General features: G+C 47.1%; 1 protein-coding gene across 1 annotated transcript in view; it reads right to left on the bottom strand.

Moving 5' to 3' along the window:
- Positions 1-19,674, bottom strand: part of LOC144821607 (uncharacterized) — a 59,699-nt gene extending 40,025 nt beyond the window's left edge. Inside the window, exons 1-2 of the mRNA XM_078678838.1 lie at positions 19,522-19,674; positions 11,733-11,814 (exon numbers count right to left, since the gene is read on the bottom strand). The gene's annotated coding sequence lies outside the window, so the exon portion shown is untranslated. The remainder of the gene's footprint in view (positions 1-11,732; positions 11,815-19,521) is intronic.
- Between the last annotated feature and the right edge of the window lie 1,692 nt (positions 19,675-21,366).

Raw genomic sequence — 21,366 nt, 5'->3', positions numbered from 1 at the left:
AGCTAAAAGGAATTAAGAGGGAAAATTGAGTCTCTAGAAAATCAGGCTAGACGGAATAACCTGAGACTCTTGAATATTCCAGAAGGTCAAGAGGCAGGTGATATAAAAAATGTTGTGACACACCTTCTGAAAGAATTCTTCCCTTGGATCAAAACTGATGAACTCTCTGATGATATACAAAGGGTTCATAGAAAACAGAAATAGGGCGAACCCCAGGAAGATTTTGGTTAATTTCAAGACTTTCGCATAGAAAGAAAGAATTCTAAAAGAGGCAATAGGTGCAGGACCTTATAAAAAGGATGAATGGTCATTCCGAATAAGATCAGACATATCAAAGATGACACAAGACCGCCAATGGCAGCTAGGCCAATACATGCAGGAATTAAAGTCCTTGGGTGCAAATGAAATTCCCAGCAATGCTAAGGATCATGTGGGACAACCATATGTATAACTTGAAGGAACCGTAGGAGGTAGAGGCACTGTAGGGTACGATAAAGGCACATAAAGTTTGAATGTAAAATGCCCATAGAGGAGGGATCTCGAATAGGCAGGATACACTTGCCAATGAATAAAGGGAGGGTTCTCTACGGGAGGGGTGAGACTGGGGGTGGGGCACGGGTTCTGTATAAAATATTGCACATATGGTCTGGGAGTATTATGGGGGGGAAAAACAAAAAGAAAACTGGTCCGAATCACGCATGTTAAAGGAAAAAGTGAACTCACTATTTTAGATTATGGGAATTAAAATTCTCTCATGGAATGTGAATGGCTTGAGAGTCAGAGCAAGAAGGCAAAGGATTCTAGACTACCTTAAATGTAAGGACTGTGACATAATAATCCTTCAAGAAACCCATCTCTTGAAATCCGAATGGGAGGATATAATGAAAATCCAACGCTGGGTAAATCTTTATATTTGCACTGAACAAACATGCTGTGTTAAGGGGGTAATTAAATAGATTTTAAAAATCAGCGAAAGTAACTTTAGACTCTTATAAAACTGATATAAAAGGGAGATGGGCTGTTGGAAACATCTGTTGAGGTGGTAGGCCATTAGTGATAGCGGGGTGCTATGGACCTAATATTTATGATCCCTCAGCTTTACAGGCCCATCAACCTTGGTGGTGATTTTAACATACTGCTTGACCCTGTACTAGATAGGAGCCCTCCCAAAAAAATACCCACTTTGCCTAAAATGAGGAGATGGCTTCAAACTTACCTAGAGGACCTAGGTCTTATAGACGTATGGAGAAGTAAGGGTGAAAAAAATCACTGGTTTACGTTCAAAAACTAAAATCTGGGACATTCGTGTAGAATGGCCTACTTTTTAATTGACAATTCAATATTAGGGGAAAGTAAAAAAAGGTCAGACATCTGCCCGAACACCTATCAGATCACTCCACAGTATTATTGGAGATTGAACTTCATAATCACTGTATCCAATCAAGGTGCACCCTAGATAAGGCATAACTTTTAGATGATAAAATAAAAGAGGCTCTTAGCGAGGAAACTACATCAAACTTCCACTGAAATTTGGAACAGACCTCTAGTCAGGTTAGATGGGAGGCCTATAAGGCGGTACTTAGGGGAAAGCTGATTAGCTCAACGGCCTATAGAAACAAATTTGGGAGAGGGGCTGGCCTAACGGCTAAGGCGCTCGACCTCGGACCTGGGGATCTGGGTTCGAGTCTCGGTAACGACGCCAAAACCTCCTGTGATTCTGGGCAAATCACTTAATCTCCCCGTGCCTAAAAATGAAAGTGTCCTCATGTAAAAAAAAAACTAAAAAAAAACGTGACTTGTGCTATGTAAAGCGCTCTGATACCTGATTCGGTTCGGGTCTAGTTCGCGCTATATAAAACTCCACAAAAAAAAAAAGGAGAAAATAGAGAGCTTAGAGGGAAAAATCTACAGATTGGAAAAGAATGTCAGTGAGGAAACATCAGATGAGAAAAGGTGGAAACATCTAGGAGGGAGCTAATCAAGGCAAAAAATAATTTTGTAAATATTTAGATACCCGAATCAAGAAGAAATGGTAGACCAGAAAACTGGCTCATTATCAATATGGGGAGGGGTGCGGTAAGCTTTTAGCTTGGAAAACAAAGATTGACCTAAACAGGAATAAGATTTTAAGCATCCAAAAGGTAAATAGCAGTCAACCTCTTATAGAAGAAGCGGACATTAAAAAAGCCTTCTTTGACTTCTTCTCAGAGCTATATAAAGAGGATACGAATAACAGCGAGGCCTTAACCCAAGAATATCTCAGCCAATGGGTTAAGCAAACTCTGTTAGAAGAGCAAAAAGAAGAAATAAATGCAGAGTTTACAGAATTTGAAGTCAGCGAGGTAGTTAAAGCTCCAAAAAGTGCTACGGCTGCTGGGCCCGATGCCTTGCCTAACGAAATTTATAGGGGCACTGAGAGGGGACCTCGTACCAGAACTCACTAAACTATTTAATGATATATTTATAAAAGAAAAAGCACCTCCTAAATCATGGAACGAGGCTACTATCTGTATTATATTAAAACCAGGGAAAGACCCTAAACACTGTGAATCCTACAGGCCGATCTCTATGTTAAATTGCAACTATAAAATCTTTACGCAGTTGCTAGCAAAGAGATTGGGAGAGTGTGCAGGACAACTAATTCACACAGACCAGAAAGGTTTTATAATGGGTAGACAGGTTCAGGGACTCACGCATGAATTAATAGGAGCAATAGATCTAGCAAATGAGGAAAATCTTCCCCTATCGATTGTTACCTTTGATGCCGCCAAGGCGAGTGATCGGGTTAATTGGAGTTTCTTACATAACCCATTGGAGGCTTATAATTTAGGCAACAACTTCTCAAGAGCAGTAAGAGCTATATATAGCTCCCCAACCTCATGTGTGTTGCTTAACGGGTCTCTGACGGAGAGAATACACATAGAAAGAGGTACCAGACAGGGGTGCCCGTTATCTCCTATACTGTTTAACCTTTACATAGAGCCCCTGCCCTGTGCTTTAAGATATGACCCAGCTATACTCCCCTTCAGATGTAGGAATTGGGGAAAAAAGTTGCGCTTTATGTGGACGATTTAATGATATATACGAACAACCGGATAGGTTCCCTCCCTGAAATAACAGTAACACTGCAGCAGTTTGGAAGTCTATCAGGCTACCAAATTAATCGAAAGACTGAAATAATGTGTTGGAACGCACAGGTGAATGTCCCCTCGGAAAAACATCAAATACGATATTTAGGGATCCTAATTGTGCGTGAGATTAAGAATATTGCTCAAATAAACTTTTAAAAAATCCAATCTGAAGCCAAAAAACTGCTTAATGCATGGAGATGTCTCCCTCTATCATTTAAAGGTCGCTCTAACCTGGTCAAGACGGATGATCTTGCCCAAATTCACATACTTGTTTAACTCGATACCATTGAGTTTAAAAAAGATGGGATTGCTAAAATGCAGGGTGAAATCAACAGCTTCATTTGGGCCTCCAAGGGAGCTAGAATCTCATGGAACGAGCTACGAAGGAAACAGAAACACAGAGGGATAGCCAGCCCGGACCTATTCCAGTACTGCAGGGCGTTCCACTTTAAGAACATTGGAGTACTTTAAAAAAAATATATTTCTTTTCCAATCTTTATGCAAGCAATGACAGGTCCGGAAGGAGACCATTTTTTGTATAAATTTGGCCACACGCAATTCTTCAAAAAGATTAAATGAAATATCCTGTGAGCAGCCATTAGACTGTGGGCTCAGATAAGACGTCTGAGGAAGGCCCCTACTATAGTCACCATGCCCCCATTTGGGATTCGCCTGGTACGCCTGAATGTTTAAAGGATGTATTATCAGTTCCGCTGAGAGAAAGCGGAATAGTGGAATGGGGACAAATATTAATTGGACCTAATATCGTTGACTGGGATCGACTTGTGCTAGCAAATGGGGGTTTGTCTAAGTTCAAGTTTTATCAGTTAATAAGCTGGTCCAGATCCCTAGGAAAAGATGGGATGGGAAACACAGAACGAGAGGCGAAGCTCCTAGGGATATTTGAGAAGAAAGAAGTAGCCTATTGGTACTGGGCGCTTATCGATGAAGGACGAGAGGAATTTACATTACCCAACGAGATATGGGGGAAGGCGCTACCTTCGCAGGATGTATCATCATTATGGCAAGTATCTGTGGCTGCATGTGGGGATGTTATCAAATCCGCACCGTTGAAAAAGAAATTCTTATTTACTCTGCACAGAGCATACTGGACACCAAAGAGGTTATCGAAAATGAATAAAGGGAGAGTAAAGAGTTGCTCTAAATGCGGAGAAGAGAGAGCTGATGACATCCACAAGTTTTGGCAGTGCCCGCACCTCCAGACCTATTGGGAGAATGTAGGTAAGATCCTTTCTGATGTCCTCCATCAAGAAATACAGGTAAGCGCCCAATTGGTATTATTTGGGGTAAAACTAGACGATAGCGGGGGATCTAGTCTTAACAAAAGACAAAGGAATCTAAGATTTCTGCTGGTTTTAGCTGCCAGACATGAGATCTGTATAAAGTGGGTCAATTCCCTTTCCCCTACAGTAAAAGAATGGCTGAATAAAGTCATAGAATAAATCCAATGGATAGAGCTGGGCCACATAGCAACAGATTGGAGTTTTGGAACAATTGGGAACAGTACTGGGCAGAGAAATTGTAATATACCATGACCTGGCGACCTGTTGAAGTCCAATGATTAGGCGCAGGAATAGTTTGGGTGTTGGTTACAGAGTTTCCACCTATGAAATGAGTGGGCAAGCTGCGGAAGAGATGCTTAGCAGGCCGTTAGGATACCCCCACGTAGGATTTAGAATGATGCAAGTGCGGGGGAAGGGCCATGAAAGGTACAGACCAACAAGAAAAGCTCTCTTTAAGTGGTTACTTTTGCTACAACACTATTTCTCGAAACTTTGCGTGATGAGGAAAAAAAAAAACAAGCACTGGCGTTGCCAATAGGTCTCGCAGTAGGAAAGTTTGAGCTATTGGTTTTCTAAATGACATTTTATTTTTTTGTTTTGTGATTTACAATGCCCATACTTTTAACTTTTCACATTAGGAAAGTTTGAGCGATTGGTATTGTAAATGACACTTTTTTTATTTATGTGTTGGTTTTGAAAATAGCAAAATTAATAGCTTTGTCAGTTACAATGTCAAAAATTTTTACTTTCGCAAATGTGACACCTGTAGCATTTGTAATGCAATATGAGTTGTATTTACGTGACTTACATGTTTTGATATTACAAATAACAATGGCTTTTAATTTTGTAAATAATTAATACTTAAATAAAAGTTATTGTAATTTATAATGGCAATAGCTTAAACGTTTGTAAATAAATTTTGTGAAGATTATGTTCAGTGTATTTTATTGTGACGAAAATCCAAGAACATTGCATTTGCACCTACACACACATATGTGTTGTAGCACTGAGTGGTGTGAGGGTGAGTGAGGGGGTGTGAGGGTGAGTGTGTGAGGGTGAGGGTGTGAGGCTGAGTGAGGGTGAGAGGGTTGTGAGGGGGGGTGAGGATGAGGGGGGGTGAGGGTGAGTGAGGGTGTGAGGGTGAGGGTGGGTGAGGGTGTGACAATGGGTGAGGGTGAGGGTTTGTGAGGGTGAGAGGATGAGAGGGTGTGTGATGAATAAAAAAAAATACATTTGTATGCGCTTGCACAATGGCAATACAAAAATGCTCAATGCATAATGGCACGTTTGCATAAAGCAGAAAGTAAAGTCAGACATCAGCGAAGTAGCCATCTTTAAAGACAAAAGTATAGCCTTCTGATAAACGTAGTAACAACCAAAACACTTCTGTTCGCAAATATTAAAAACGCTGTGCAGTTAAAAAAGGAATAGAATCAAACATTATGAAATGTAAAATAAATATACATACTTAAAAATATGAAGACACTCGCTATTGAAGTTTTTCAATATAAGTTTAAGCCTGGGTCGTACTTACTCGCGCTTACATGTCGGCACAAGCACAGTGCACACGGCCCTTCAACCTGATTGTTGCCCTGGTAACGGACGCCGCTGAAACGCTGCTGAAGGAGCGGTGGTGGTGGAATAGGCAGAATCCTGGTGAGGAATCCCAGGGGCAGATGGAGAAGGACAGCGGGTGGGGATAGATCCGGGGCAAGGGGTTAAGGGGTGGCATATGTGTGAAGGGAGGCGGGAAGAGAGCGAGATACGCCTGATCTCGGTAAGCTCTGTTTAAGCCGCAATATATCGAGCTCCCGCTCAATGCGCATGCGCATTGAGATAGGTCGCTCGACCTAAAAAGAACAAAAAGTAGTGCTTAAAAAAGGAGCAGTATAATGAGACAAGTGAGGCATCCATGCTGCAAGAAGTACAAACACAAGAAGAGAGTCCTAACAATTGACCTCGTTTGATCAGGTTGACCAGATAGGATTATAACCAATTGAGAACACTACCACAATATATACATTGGAATACCCAACGAACCATTCAATACCCCAATATGGACAGTACCAAAGGCATCAGACAAACCAAAGATGGTCAACAGAAATGAAGTGCCCGAGTCAAACACTCTCAGGGCCTTGTCTATGATCTGGAGTATATAGGATGACAAGGGCGGTGACTGATCAAAGTAGGAAATGTGAGGATGCATGTGTGTGGGACAGAAATGGGAGATTAGGTGAAGATCAATGCACGGAGGGGAGGGGAGGGAAGGGGAATGCACGGAGAGAAGGGGAGGGAAGGGGAATGCACGGAGAGGAGGGGGGGAGGGGAATGCACGGAGAGGAGGGGGGGAATGCACGGAGAGAGGAGGGGAGGGGAATGCACGGAGAGAAGGGGGTGAGGGGAATGCACGGAGAGAAGGGGAATGCACGGAGAGAAGGGGAGGGCGGGAGTGGGAATGCACGGAGAGAAGGGGAGGGCGGGCGGGGGAATGCACGGAGAGAAGGGGAGGGCGGGCGGGGGAATGCACGGAGAGAAGGGGAGGGCGGGCGGGGGAATGCACGGAGAGTAGGGGAGGGCGGGCGGGGGAATGCACGGAGAGTAGGGGAGGGTGGGCTTTGTATGCACGGCAAGAAGGGGAGGACGGGTGTTGTATGCACAGCAAGAAGGGGAGGACAAATGTTGTATGCACAGCGAGAAGGGGAGGACGGGCAGTGTATGCCCGGCGAGAAGGGGAGGACGGGCGGTGTATGCATGGCGAAAAGTATGCAATACAAGAAGGGGAAGGCAGGCAGGTATGCACGGCGGGAAGGGGAGGGCAGGGGGGTGTGTACGGGTATGCAACGTGAGAAAGGTAGGGCTGTTACCGGAATTTGGCAAAAGAGTAGGGACTTGGGTTGACACGCGGGAAAAAAAGATTAAACATTTTTAACAACCATATAGTTAGTAAAATAAAAAATTTATAGGCGCATGCGTGAAAAGTAACCCACTGATTATCCCGCAAGTTGCCGCCTTTAAGCATGAACGTCGTTCACCTGTTGGGCTACGAGCTTGAAGTAACATCGCCTCTTCACCTGGCAAAACACTGAAACCCACGAAAATAAACATGACTGCTTAGCACTGCATTTGCGTACCTTCCTCTCCCTTCAATCTACTGCACAGGGGCCACGCGCTGTCGATGAGGATCGCGCGTGGCTCCTCTGCTATCGCCTGCCATGCTCACCCGTTGCCAAGCAACAGTGAGCATGGCCTCTCGAGCAGTGGTGTCGTAATCCATGGAATGACGTAATGTACGATCAGAGTACACACACAAACGTATATCTGAAGTTTTATAGAAAGAGTGATAAGTGACCGCAAGAGAGTAATTTGTGACAGGGAGCGAGTAGTCGCCCATACGGAAAGGCTGGCGAGAGACAGGGAAAACACGGTCACTGACGGAGAGTAGCTAGTTCCTGCGAGAGAAAGGGTGCTTCCAGAGAAACGACGGGCTGTCAATAGGAGGGAGGGGTCAGATGCCGAAAGGCAGCGGGGACTTGATGAAAGAAACCTGTGAGCCTGCGGCCGTCAAAGACTGAAAAGCTGGTAATGCAAAAAAAAAAAAAACAAGACGGAGGGCATTGCTGTGGGGAGGGGGTGGAGGAGAAATGCACACGGCGGGCAGGGGAGGGGGCGGAGCGGGGAGAGCGGCATGTGGGTGTGAAGAAGCCGGGGCCTTTGAAGTGAAGCTAAGCTTCACTTCAAAAGGTGTCGGAGGAATGCGGCTGAGGGAACAGACGGCGATTGCGGCTGAGGGAACTGATGTGCACGCGCTTTTAAGCTCAATGCACATGCGCATTGAGCTTAAAAGTCACGGGCACTGCAAGGAATCGCCACGATTCCTTGCTTGTTAGTTAAAGAGTGGTTAAGCCGCAATAGTCTCGCAAGCTCGATGCGCATGCGCATCGACAGGCGAGACCTAAAAAGAGGAGGAGGAGCAGAGTAGGAGCGAGGGAAGAGGAGCAGCAGAGTAGGAGCAGCAGAGTAGGAGCAGAGTAGGAGCGAGGGAAGAGGAGGAGAAGAGGAGGAGCGAGGGAAGAGGAGGAGCAGAGTAGGAGCGAGGGAAGACGAGGGAGGAGCGAGGGAAGACGAGGGAGGAGCGAGGGAAGAGGAGGAGCGAGGGAAGAGGAGGGGCGAGGGAAGAGGAGGAGCGAGGGAAGAGGAGGGGCGAGGGAAGAGGAGGAGCGAGGGAAGAGGAGGAGCAGAGGAGGAGCGAGGCAGAGGACGAGCGAGGGAAGAGGCGGGGCGAGGGAAGAGGCGGGGCGAGGGAAGAGGCGGGGCGAGGGAAGAGGAGGGGCGAGGGAAGAGGACGAGGAGAGGAGGGGCATCGAGGGAAGAGGACGAGGAGAGGAGGGGCGAGGACAGAGGGAAGCAGACAGGAGGAGGAGCAGACAAGAGGAGGAGCAGACAAGAGGAGGAGCGAGGGAAGAAGCGTTCTCAGGGGACTAAAGTATCCGGCATGGCAAGGAAGAGTAAAGTAGCACAGAGGAGCCGTCCAAGCCTCGTGGAGATGGAGTCCACATGCGAGGAGACCTGGAAGAGACAGAAGCCTGGATCCAAGAGTGGTGGACGCCACTCCTAACAGGTGAAGCCACAAACCCACCCCTGTCCAGGGAACGAGAGCCTTCCAGCTGCATGTCAGGGTCAGAAGGGAGTCCTTAATCATGGAGGGCCTCTGTGGGGACAAGAAAGAAGGGAAAATGCTACTAGAAAGTCTGAGTGAAGGTCTGAGCACCTGACAGCTCGAGTCCCGCACTGTACCGGGAAAAAGAAGTGGGGGAGAAAGCAACCCCTCCCCCCATAATCCACTGCCAGAGAATTCATTCTGTCGGTGACTACATTAGGGTTCAAGGAGGGGCTCGGACATCACAAACGCTGAAGCCAGCCCCGAAATAAGGCCAGAGAACTTTATGAGCAGTCACAGGCTAAAGAGAGATTTTCTGGCACATGCATCAAAGCTTTTTGCGATCGCAAACGGTTCAATTTGCAAAAATCGTCCGTTTGCGATTGCAAAATTAGATTTTGCGATGCATCAAGGGTCAAGGCCCTGCAATTTGAGAGCACGCAATTAATTGCAAGTTCTCAAATTGCGATTGCATTTAAGGAATCGCATTTTTCGATTCCTTAAATGCAATGCAAGAACCACTTTGAAGTAGAGATTTCGCTACTAGGGGTCGCAAATTACCATGAAGTTGAACTTCATGATAATTTGCAAAAACTTTGAAAAATGCACTAAAGTGCATTTTTCAAAGTTGTAGGTTACACACACACACGTCTTTGGGACCTGTGTGTGCGCAACATTTGTGCTCAGATCAATTTCAGGGGTGCAACAAGGTGTCCTTTTGATACCATTGCACCCTTGAAATTGCATGCGTAGTTTGCGAGGACCTATTGGTACTCGCACATTGCGCATGCAATATCCCATTCATTCCTATGGGCCTTTAGGAATGAACGGGAAGCCATTCCTTATTTGTGAATCGAAATTTGCGACTCGCAAATAATGAATGTGTAGGAATCGCTATTTTTATAGCGATTCCTACATGCATAGGCTTTTGCGAGTCCTAAATTCAATCAATCAATCATAGACATTTATAGAGCGCACTACTCACCCGGAGGGTCTCAAGGCGCTTGGGGGGGGGGGGGTGCTGCTACTGCTCGAACAGCCAGGTCTTGAGCTTCTTCCTGAAGGAGAGGTGGTCTTGGGTCAGGCGCAGGTCGGGAGGGAGGGAGTTCCAGGTCTTGGCGACCAAGTAGGAGAAGGACCTTCCTCCTGTTGTCGTTCTTCGGATGCGGGGGACGGCGGCGAGGGCGTGACTGGTTGATCGGAGATGGCGTTTGGGAGCGCAGAAGTTGATGCGGTTGTTGAGGTAGCTCGGGCCTTGATCGTGTAGGGCTTTGTGTGCGTGGGTGAGGAGACGGAAGGTGATTCTCTTGTTGATGGGGAGCCAATGCAGGTCTCTCAGATGTCCGGAGATGTGGCTGTGTCGTGGGATGTCGAGGATGAGTCTGGCTGAGGTGTTCTGGATCCGCTGGAGTCTCTTCTGGAGCTTGGCGGTGGTTCCGGCGTAGAGGGCGTTGCCGTAGTCCAGTCGGCTGGTGACGAGGGCCTGGGTGACCGTCTTCCTGGTCTCGGTGGGGATCCACCGGAAGATCTTCCGTAGCATGCGCAGGATGTTGAAGCACGACGAGGAGACGGCGTTGACTTGTCTGGTCATGGAGAGGGAGGAGTCCAGGATGAAGCCCAGGTTGCGTGCGAGGTCTGTTGGTTTGGGAGCGGTGCCCAGGGCGGGGGGCCACCAGGAGTCGTCCCAGGCTGAGGGCGAGGAGCCCAGGATGAGGACTTCCGTCTTGTCCGAGTTCAGTTTCAGGCGGCTGGTCGTCATCCACTCGGCTACGTCTTTCATCCCTTCGTGAAGGTTGGCTCTGGCGGGGTCGTTGGTCAGGGAGAGGATCAGCTGGGTGTCGTCAGCGTAGGAGATGATGTTGAGGTTGTGTTGGTGTGCGATGGCCGCGAGGGGGCTCATGTAGACGTTGAAGAGGGTGGGGCTCAGCGAGGATCCTTGAGGGACACCGCAGATGACTTTGGTGGCCTCTGACTTGTACGGTGGTAGGCGGACTCTCTGTGTTCTTCCGTTGAGGAAGGAGATGATCCATTCCAGTGCCTTCTCCTGGATTCCGACGTTGCTGAGGCGCTGCACAAGGGTGCGGTGGCAGACAGTGTCAAATGCCGCGGAGAGGTCTAGGAGGATGAGGGCCGCTGTTTCTCCGTTGTCCATCAGGGCTCGGATGTCATCGGTGGCAGCGATGAGGGCGGTCTCGGTGCTGTGGTTGGCTCGGAAGCCAGACTGTGAGGGGTCGAGGGATCCATTCGTCTCGAGGAAGGCGGCCAGCTGTTTGTTGACGGTCTTCTCGATGACTTTGGCTGGAAACGGGAGGAGCGAGATGGGGCGGTAATTCTTGAGTTCGGTGGGGTCCGCTGTTGGTTTCTTTAGTAGAGCGCTGAGTTCGGCGTGCGATTCTTTAATAATCACAATTAAGGACTCGCAAAGTCCTAGCTTGATGCATGTGCCCTATAGTGCAGAGTTGCTTCTTTAGCTTACTGAGTGTATTTTATTTACAAAAACAGACAAGAAGTGCGTCCAAAAAACCAGTAAGTACTGTGACCGAACAATAGAGAGAGAGAAAAGATGGAAAGCCTTAAGCATAGGAAAGGGATAAAGCAAATCTGTAGTATTGATTATTTTCCATATTTATATACACTTACTTGGTTATTTATTTATTGTTTTGTTCTTTTTTCTCTCTTTCACAGTGAACTACTGGCCCGGACGTAGGAAGAGGAGCAGCATCTGCGAGGAAGAGGACATCGAGGAGTTATTTGGATCTCTGTGTGGGCTTAATACGGTTAAAATACATCATCATCTATTCTAACACCCTCCCTATACCCTGGCTTGGGTGTCACTGAATAAGATTTGCAACCACAGTCAAAGGCTACCAAAACATATCACTGAAACTCTAACAGGAGGCGGACCGCCTTTTCCAGTTTGTAATTCAAAGTGTGTCTTTAAATCAATTTTGGAAGTCAGAAGACTTTTTGGGTCGCAAAATGGCATTTTTACAATGTCTGTGTAATTTTGCAAATCGTAACCGACTTTGCAACCACAAAATACTTTTGAACACCAGGCACAAAGTTCAAAATATATATATATATATATATATATCGCCGAAACGCGTCGGATCGCGGCACCTTTGACACTGCATTTGAAAATGATAAAATAAAAAAAGAACTTTGCTGCTGAAACTACCGGAGTGGTGTCCGTTTCTCTGTCTGGCTGTGCTGTTTGTTCGGTGCTCCAGGGAGCGTTACACACATATATATATATATATATATATATATATATATATATATATATATTTATATTTGTTTGTTTAAGAAGATCGCCACCTGCAGCTTATTTAGCTCTAGTGAGGGGTTTCCTGTCAGCACACTTAGCTCTGGAGTCTGCTAACTGTGCTGAATGCTCACTCTACCGAGGGCGGACACTTCATCAGCGCCCACTCCTCCCTCTTGCTAGAATGCTACTTCTTATCCCCCCCTTCTAAAAAAGAAAACCACCCAGTCTCGATCCTTTTCCGGCAACGCTCCTTGCATTTGGAATGCCCTTCCAACTGACCTTCGCTGCAACCCTTACTACTCTAGCTTCAAAAAAGAACTCAAACTACATCTCCTCAATAAATACTGGGGACCCTAATCCCTATCTGCTCTCTTCCACTGGCCACATCTGTCCGACCCTAGATGCATCCGCCCTCTCTTATTCAGCCTTACTCGCCCTTCCTCCTCGTCACTTCCCCCTCCCTGTTTACCACCTTCACTCTTCCTTGCACCCCCCTTCCCTTGTCCACCCTCAGTCCTCATCCCCTCCAACCCCCCCTCACTTCTGCCCCTCCCGCTTTTTTATTTTCAATTTGTGCCTTTTGATATTTTTGATTATTCACATCTTCCACATTTTGGTGTGCTCATTTCCCATATGTATCATTTTGAAATCTGTCAGGCGGAGACCTATATGTTGTTTATATTCATTGATGCTGTGTATGTCCCCTGTCTTACTGACCTTCTTGTCTCGAAAATGTAAAGCGCTCTGATACCCCTGGGTCCAGCTAGCGCTCTATAAAACCTCTAAAATAAATAAATAAATAAATGTAGTAACAAAAGTGTGCGAACCAGAGCTAGGTGTAGTGACAATCATCAGCCGCTTGTGAACTTCTTGAAAAGGTTTGTGAGTACCTTGGATTAGGCGAAAAAATCTAGTTGTTTCAGACTCCACAGTTAGTTTTTATCTGCTTGCCCATTTTGTTTTAACTCCTTCTATGCTAAGGGTTTACTCCCAGACTTTAAACTACATTTTTGACATTTAGCCTGTTTTCCTTACACTGATATCATTTGTTTTGTATTAATGCGATCCAGGCCAAATTGATGTCTACGTGATGGGGATTGTAAAGATACAAAGGATTTGTGATTTGTGTTGTACATACATGGCAAAGAACACAGGCAAAATGCAACATTTACCAAAATAAAAATAATTACGCAGAACATATTTTTGGAATAAAAACCGCTTTTAAAAAGTGATGTGCAAGACAGGATGTGCTGCTGAAAAACATATCAACAAAGGGTGTGTTTTGTAAAGCTAATCTTCTCATCTTTCAACAACAGATTAATTTGATGATAAACCACCTTTATTTTATTATTTTTTGTAACCTGTACTTTATTTCTCAAACATGTACTTTTTCTATACGCTTGCAGTTAGCAAGTCAAGTGAACCATAAAATCATACTTCTGAAAAAAAAAGTTTTGCCAAATCCTGGACCCTTACACCTGTGGTGGGAGGAAAGACCTCTCTGTCTCCCTCGATCTCCCACGTTGCAGGCGGCACACACTGGATAGGGAAAGCGAGCTCAGCACACACACAGTCAGGTGTAGCGCTCTGCACCTTTGTCCCCCCGGATGGTCCAGCATGCAGATCTTGGGTCAGATCAGGCCACCCGGCCCCTGGACCACTCACTTCCTTGAGATGACCTCCATGCAGGCTTCAGTCTGCTGGGCTTGCCCTTTGGTGCCAATACCAAACATTTCCAGACAACAGGCAGGCTTGCAAATCCACAAGGTTGGTCTGTAAAGCATGGCTTCTGGCCTACCATGGGTAGCCTTAAAACCTGCAGTCCAACCGATCAAAAGAACCCTTTTTGATAGGTGGGGAAACCTGCTTCAAAGGCTTTTTTCACTAGAGAATGGCAAAGTACAAGTTATAAACGTTAATCTGTAACTTTTGACAGAAATCGGATAAACTAGTCATTCAAAGACTAATTTCCATATTTGTTAAACGTCCAGCTCATTGGGATTTTTAATACATATTTAAAAAAGGAACTTTTAGAAAGTTACCCTTTCTCTACCTGAAGTTTCTGGATGTTAATCTGCTATAGCCCGGCAGCAATTGGCCACCTTGTACGAGGCCTTCATGGGCTGTGAAAACAGCTCCCAGATGAGATACAATAGTCTGGGTGTGGGGCGGTGTTTTTCTTACCCTTGCAGGAAAACCAGCGACTTCATTAACTGTAGAGGACCTGTCCTTTCACAGGAAAGTGTAGAGGGAGGCCTGGAGAAGGAAACCCTGTGTCCCACTGACAGGCTCTCTCCAATCCCAGTGGGAGAGAAGCAACATCCAGAACCAGAGACGAGTGACCACAAAGGAGGGGACAGCTCCTTTCCCTCGTCAAAACTCTTAATGGACAAAGCCGCTCTGCACAAGGGAGGAAGGGTTAACCATAGTGGAGTTTAGAAGGGAGGGGCATTGTGGGATTGTTTTCAGTAGAGCAAACAGGGACTGCTGAAAAAGTGGTTAGGGTAGCCCCTGGGAACTTTTACTCTGCTGCAGGTGCATTCACCTGTGGCGCTACTCACTGGGGATCGGAACCCGTTATGCACTGGTAAGGAGAAGGGGAGAGCCAAAGAATGCTTGAGGCAGAGGCTGTGCTCTGACTCAGCTCGAGCTCCTCTATGACCCTTGAAACCCAAAACAGGCGCGCTTTAGTATGGCTCCTGCCTGCCAACACGCTCTGACTACATGATCATAGATTTGAAAACAAGCATTGCCGTAGCCAATAGGGGTCGACTTTGGGACCTTATAAGTTTAGCCATGCAGCAGATTATCCCCTAATAGCATGCCCACACACTCAACATTTTCGAATAATCGCACACTTTTTATTTAAAGTCGATATGAAGTAAACCAAGATGCGTTGGAGATGAATGGGCAGCATGCCTGGAGCAGGGGTGCCAAGGCGGGACATGGCAGGTGTAATGGTGATGAGCATGCATGTGTGACCATTGACCTTGGCAGCATTATTAAGGATATATTGAGAGGGTGGCTGTATAAAAGGGGGCATGCTGTATTAATGCTGTTGCAGCGTGAAAACAGGCTTGTTTTGTTTGCTGGTGCGGGGAGAGGACTAGGGCTAGGAAGAAACCAACATTAGTAGAATTGCGGGCAGCCATGATAATATAAGCACTGTGTTTTATAGTGTAAAGACACAAAATGTACAATTGACAGTGTTATAGAATAAAAAGAAAATGCACACAAAACCACTAAAAACAAACAGATGCAAAAAACCTGTTGTGCTCTTTTTAAAAAGAAAACTTGAGTACTGTTTTGACTAAACCGTTGAAGCTATCGCATCAGGCAGTGCACTAGACAACTCTGGTAGCTAAACAGAATATAATAAGGCTGGCAACAAGATCCTTCTAATCTAAGCAATAAACTGCTGTACCGGGGAGATAATGATACAGCTGGACTTAGTGCAGAAAACCCAGAAGAAAGTCTGTGCTTGTGCAATTACAATGAAATGGAAAACTAATCAACGCAATACACAACACAGAATCCACATGTCCTGTGCTTAATTTGAGTCGATGGTTGCCGGTGGGGGCCACTGCACTCATTTCTTTAGACCGGCAATCATTTTTCCTCATCTGACATTTCCCAAGAGCGGGAAACATACAAACGGGAGAGACGGAGGAAGAGAAAGATGAAAAATCTGCCACCAAGAGAGAAAACAGGAACCTGTCAAAGTGAGTTAAAGGTGCATTTAGTTTCTGGTGAATTAAAGAGGTCTCCGGTCGATTCAGGTCTACTCTGCCTTAGTTTTCGGCGCGGAGACATCTAATAGCTGCGGCCATGGGCTTCTGGGCAACTTATTATTTTACAAATTAAGCACTGCGCATGCCCCTGTAAAGGATATAGAGGATGGCTTCGGAGTGATCATCTTGCGATGGTCACAGTCCCTGAGCTGTGTCTCTTGTTCTCAGTTTAGGGGAATGTATGTGCCTGCCTGTGTGTGCTTATCTCTCGATGTGTCTGTATATAGTGCTTATCCATGCCTGTCTCGACATTAGAAGTGAGAAAGCCAACAAACGAATTAGGAGATCCAAGCCAAGCTAAGGGTCTGGCTTGGCTCTAGGAGCCTGGGCACGAGTCATGACTAAGATTGCCTGGCAAACCATGCAACTAACATAACAATACCATAAGGTCTCTTCAGATTTCAAAAAATATATGCCGAAGCGTGTGATCTTATATTGGATTTTGCACTTTGTGGAATTTATTAAAAAGTGAATTTTTTGATCTTTGAAACATTCCTGCTCCCTCCCCACCATAGCGACAATGCCATTTGTGAATTAAGAGGCAAGTCGGTTGTCCTTTCTAAACTATGTCTCCTTTATTCCTTATTATAGATGGAGCAACGCAATATAGACAACTAAATTAAACACAAAAGAAGTTTTTAAACAGCGCACATCGCCGACTCATGTATTTCAGGGCGCTCTGATAGGCAACAAGGAGGCAACGTGAAATAAGATATCTAACCGTGATCGCATGATTTGCCCAAGCAAGGAAGACGGAACCGATCCCAGGTTTTCTAGTTTCATATTGCGCAATTCAGCCACTAGTTGATAGGGTATCTCTTTCTCTTCCTCGTGCTTACATCAAAGGCTAATGGTTGTCTTGAATTACTGGCGCACGAGGTTAGAGCGTGGGTGGCAGGCAGAGACCACATGAAGGCTCGGCTCGTTTTGGGTTCTGGATCAAGCTTCTGGTTCGACCCCCCTCTAGAGCGCCTTTCTCTCGCTGAGAGAATTAAGATCTTGAGGCGCAAGGACAGTGTGAGGAAATAGTTTTATGCACTTAAGAATGTGGCCAAACCCGCCCTCTGGCCCAAGCACTGAAGCTAATCCCCCTCCCTGAGGCTGTCCCGCTCACAGGCCACGATGGAAGGAAAAGTGCGCTGGCACCGGTGGAAGCGCCTGAACGTGTGCCATATGTTTTTGTATCACTGGAATACAAAAGTGATGCACAAAATATAGGGATTATAACTATACCCTCTCGGCTGCAGTTTCGACCCCACCCACTGCGCACATTCGTACTTTGCTAAACTCGATGAGAACAGAATTTGGTACCCGCTTTTGCACTACGTTCACCAGGACGCTGCAATCCGCCTGCAGCCACGTAGCAGATGATGACAGCGAAGAGCCAGGGGTGCCGCCGCTTGTCTGACCCCGCAGTCTGATGGAAAACAGCACACGAGCCACAAGACTGCTGCAGCATTGACAGAAACTAAAGTGAAGTGCGTCTCATTCCGAAGCAAAGCCGGCCAGGCCGGATCCTGCGCACGCAGAAGATGCCCTTTAGAGATTGCTCACAGATCTTTCCAGTGAGCGAGATGTTACGGGCTCATGTCTCTGTCCAGGGGGGAAAGCTGTGGGGGCCGAGACATAGGAGGAGCTGCATTGTGTGCGCTGAGGATATAGCCGCTGCCCAAAGCGATAGGAAGTCTTCTAGCACAAGCCAACATTTAAGGAGAGGAAAGTGGGAGACATAAAAAATAAACTAGCGGGAGCAGTGGCGTGCGGCCCATGTGCGTGAGCTGTAAGGGTGCCCGCGAGCGATGCGCTTAATGAGCCATGACAACGGAGCATCCCGCGAGTGGCGCGTGCGCGAGCACCAGGCCATATGTTTTGAATTACCGTGCCCGTGTCTGGGCACGATAATTCAAAACATATGGCGCCCATGCAAGCAAGCAATAGCCACTTACGCACGAGCGTGTGGTGAGCTTTTGAAAGCTCCTTACTATAAGTCTCGCCGGAGCAGCGCATGTGCGCTGCTACAGGCTCGACCTAATAAAGCATGATCCTTTGAAAAAGGAGTGAAAAGAGCCATCCAGTGGCTGAACTGCATAATTGGAAACCAGAAAACCTGAAATCAATCTTGGCTTCTCCACTTGATTAACTTTTCCCTCCATTTTCTTCGTTTCACACACGGTAGCCCTTTCAAATAGGCGAGTTGAGGGCGCGTAATGTACAAAAACCTCTTCCATGTGATTTACTAGGATAGAATGTTGCTCCATGTATAGTAAGTGTTTAGGCCACATGTGCAAACAGCAGCTGACTTGCCTCTTAGTTTGCTAATGGCGTTGTCATCAGGACGAGGGACAGGAATATATCCAAGTTCATATTTGAAAATGATCACTTCTAGTAATGACCTCACAACGCAGTGATATCACCTGATGGACTAAGGTGAAACGCTTCTGCATATTAAACAAATGCATTTTTTAAATATTGCCATATTTTTACCCATTGTTTGTTGCATGATTTACAGGCTATTTGTGCATGCTCAAGTGATGCTCGGGCTGTGAGGGCCAGTCCAGCGCCCGGGCTCGGCTGGTAAGGCCACAGATTCAGGGCTCTGGGGCGGGTGCATGCACCCCCAGAGCTGCAGATGGGGTCAGACACCGGTACCTGCTGTCAGGTTACATTCGCATCTCTGCAGCAGGTGCATCAACCCTCTGAGCTGCCCACCAGTACTGCAGTCAGCTACCTGCAGGTGAGGTTAGATTCAGGGCCCTGCAGCAGGTGCATCAACCCTCTGAGCTGCCCACCAGTACTGCAGTCAGCTACCTGCAGGTGAGGTTAGATTCAGGGCCCTGCAGCAGGTGCATCAACCCTCTGAGCTGCCCACCAGTACTGCAGTCAGCTACCTGCAGGTGAGGTTAGATTCAGGGCTCCGGTGTGGGTGCATTCACCCTCTGAGCTGCCCACCAGTCCTGCAGTCAGTTACCTGCAGGTGAGGTTGGATTCAGGGCTCTGCTGCAGGTGCATCGACCCTCTGAGCTGCCCATCAGTACTGCAGTCAGCTACCTGCAGGTGAGGTTAGATTCAGGGCTCCGGTGTGGGTGCATTCACCCTCTGAGCTGCCCACCAGTCCTGCAGTCAGTTACCTGCAGGCGAGGTTAGATTCAGGGCTCTGCTGCAGGTGCATCAACCCTCTGAGCTGCCCACCAGTACTGCAGTCAGCTACCTGCAGGTGAGGTTAGATTCAGGGCTCCGGTGTGGGTGCATTCACCCTCTGAGCTGCCCACCAGTCCTGCAGTCAGTTACCTGCAGGCGAGGTTAGATTTAGGGCTCTGCTGCAGGTGCACTGACCCTCTGAGCTGCCCATCAGTCCTGCAGCATGATTTACCTGCAGGTGAGGCTATATCCAGCTCTCCGCTCCAGGTGTATGGACCCCCAGTTCAGCCCTGCACAGCCCGGGCTCGGCTCGCGGTGCACGTCTTGCCTGCTGCACGAGCCTTGCCTGGTGTTGGCGTCTACCCGGAAATGCGTAATGAGTGACTCGGAAGTACTACCCTCTGCCTGCTGCAAGATGGCGGGCCCGGAAGTTCGTTCCTCTGCCTGCAGCAAGATGGTGGACCCGAAGTTCATTCGTCTGCCTGCAGCAAGATGGCGGACCCAGAAGTTCATTCGCCTGCCTGCAGCAAGATGGCGGACCCGGAAGTTCATTCGTCTGCCTGCAACAAAATGGCGGACCCGGAAGTTCATTTCTCTTGCCTGCAACAAGATGGCAAGTTCGGGGAAAGTTCATTCGTCTGCCTGCAGCAAGATGGCGGACCCGGAAGTTCATTCGTCTGCCTGCTGCAAGATGGCGGACCCGGAAGTTCATTTCTCTTGCCTGCAACAAGATGGCGGACTCGGAAGTTCATTCTCTGCCTGCTGCAAGATGGCGGACCCGGAAGTTCATTTCTCTTGCCTGCAACAAGATGGCGGACTCGGAAGTTCATTCCTCTGCCTGCTGCAAGATGGCGGACCCGGAAGTTCATTCGTCTGCCTGCAGCAAGATGGCGGACCCGGAAGTTCATTCCTCTGCCTGCTGCACACGGCTGCCGGGGCTGAGTGCACCGAGGAGTGACATCCAACAACTGAGTCACCCCCCCCTGCTGGGACCGCCCCAGTGATGTCCCTCTCTGCCCCACCCTCGCCAGGCCTCTCTTTCCTTCCAGGCACCCTCTGTCCTTTTTCACAGCTGCCGAGGTGTCAGCTCGGCCATGAGTGACAGTCACGCACTATGAGTGACACTTTCTCGCGAGCACAATCCAGCAATGAAGTCAATGGGAACAGTTAAATATCAGAAATGACAACCATTTGAGCAACGACAAAATCTAAAAACTGCTTCAAAGGAGCTGAAATGGAAGAGCACTAACATAGTGCTCTTGTAAGCGCATTGTACTTAAAACAATTGTGTAACCATGGGAGAGGAGTTGGCCTAACGGCTAGGGCGCTTGACTTCGGACCTGGGGATCTGGGTTTGAGTCTCGGTAACGACGCCAAACCTCCTGTGATTCTGGGCAAATCCCTTAATCTCCCCGTGCCTAAAAGAATGAATGTGTGTCCGTCCTCATGTAACGTAACTGGTGCTATGTAAAGCGCTCTGATACCGGATTCGGTTTGGGTCTAGTTTGCGCTATATAAAACTCTGCAAAAAAAAAAATTATAATAAATAATAAAGAAAAAAATGGTATTAATCAACGCTCTTTGTACATATGCAAACACACACACAGTTAAATACAAAATAATAATTACTGGATGTGGGAGATTGTCACTTCCATTATAAGATAAGCAAGGTACTCTTGAAGTTCATTTCTACATACGGTCAAGACCTAGTAGAACACTTTCACAACTGGACAAAACTATCAATGTCAAACAGTGACAGACATCACCGGCTCACTCTTCAAAGGTGACATTAGCGCAGGTGGTGTTATGTTATGTAGTTTTATAGAGCGCGCAGCTGCCCCAGCAAAGGGGCGTCCGGGCGCTGGTGCTCGATGTATGAATGAATGAATGAAAACAATATTTAATAAAGCGCACTGCTGCCAAGCGGCTTCCTGGCGCTGGGGGACCTGGGTCAGAACTCACGGAGGGGGACACAGGGGACCTAAGAAGGAAAAGCCAAAGAAAAAAGAAAAGTTTTTAAGGCTTTACGGAAGTGGCTGAAAATAGGAATGGAGCGAAGATGAAGTGGGAGACTATT

This window comes from Lissotriton helveticus, chromosome 2_2 (genome assembly GCF_964261635.1).
Source record: "Lissotriton helveticus chromosome 2_2, aLisHel1.1, whole genome shotgun sequence".
In the NCBI taxonomy this organism is placed as follows: Eukaryota; Metazoa; Chordata; class Amphibia; order Caudata; family Salamandridae; genus Lissotriton; species Lissotriton helveticus.
Note: the sequence above shows the minus strand (reverse complement) of the source record. Positions and strands in the feature narration are given on the sequence as shown.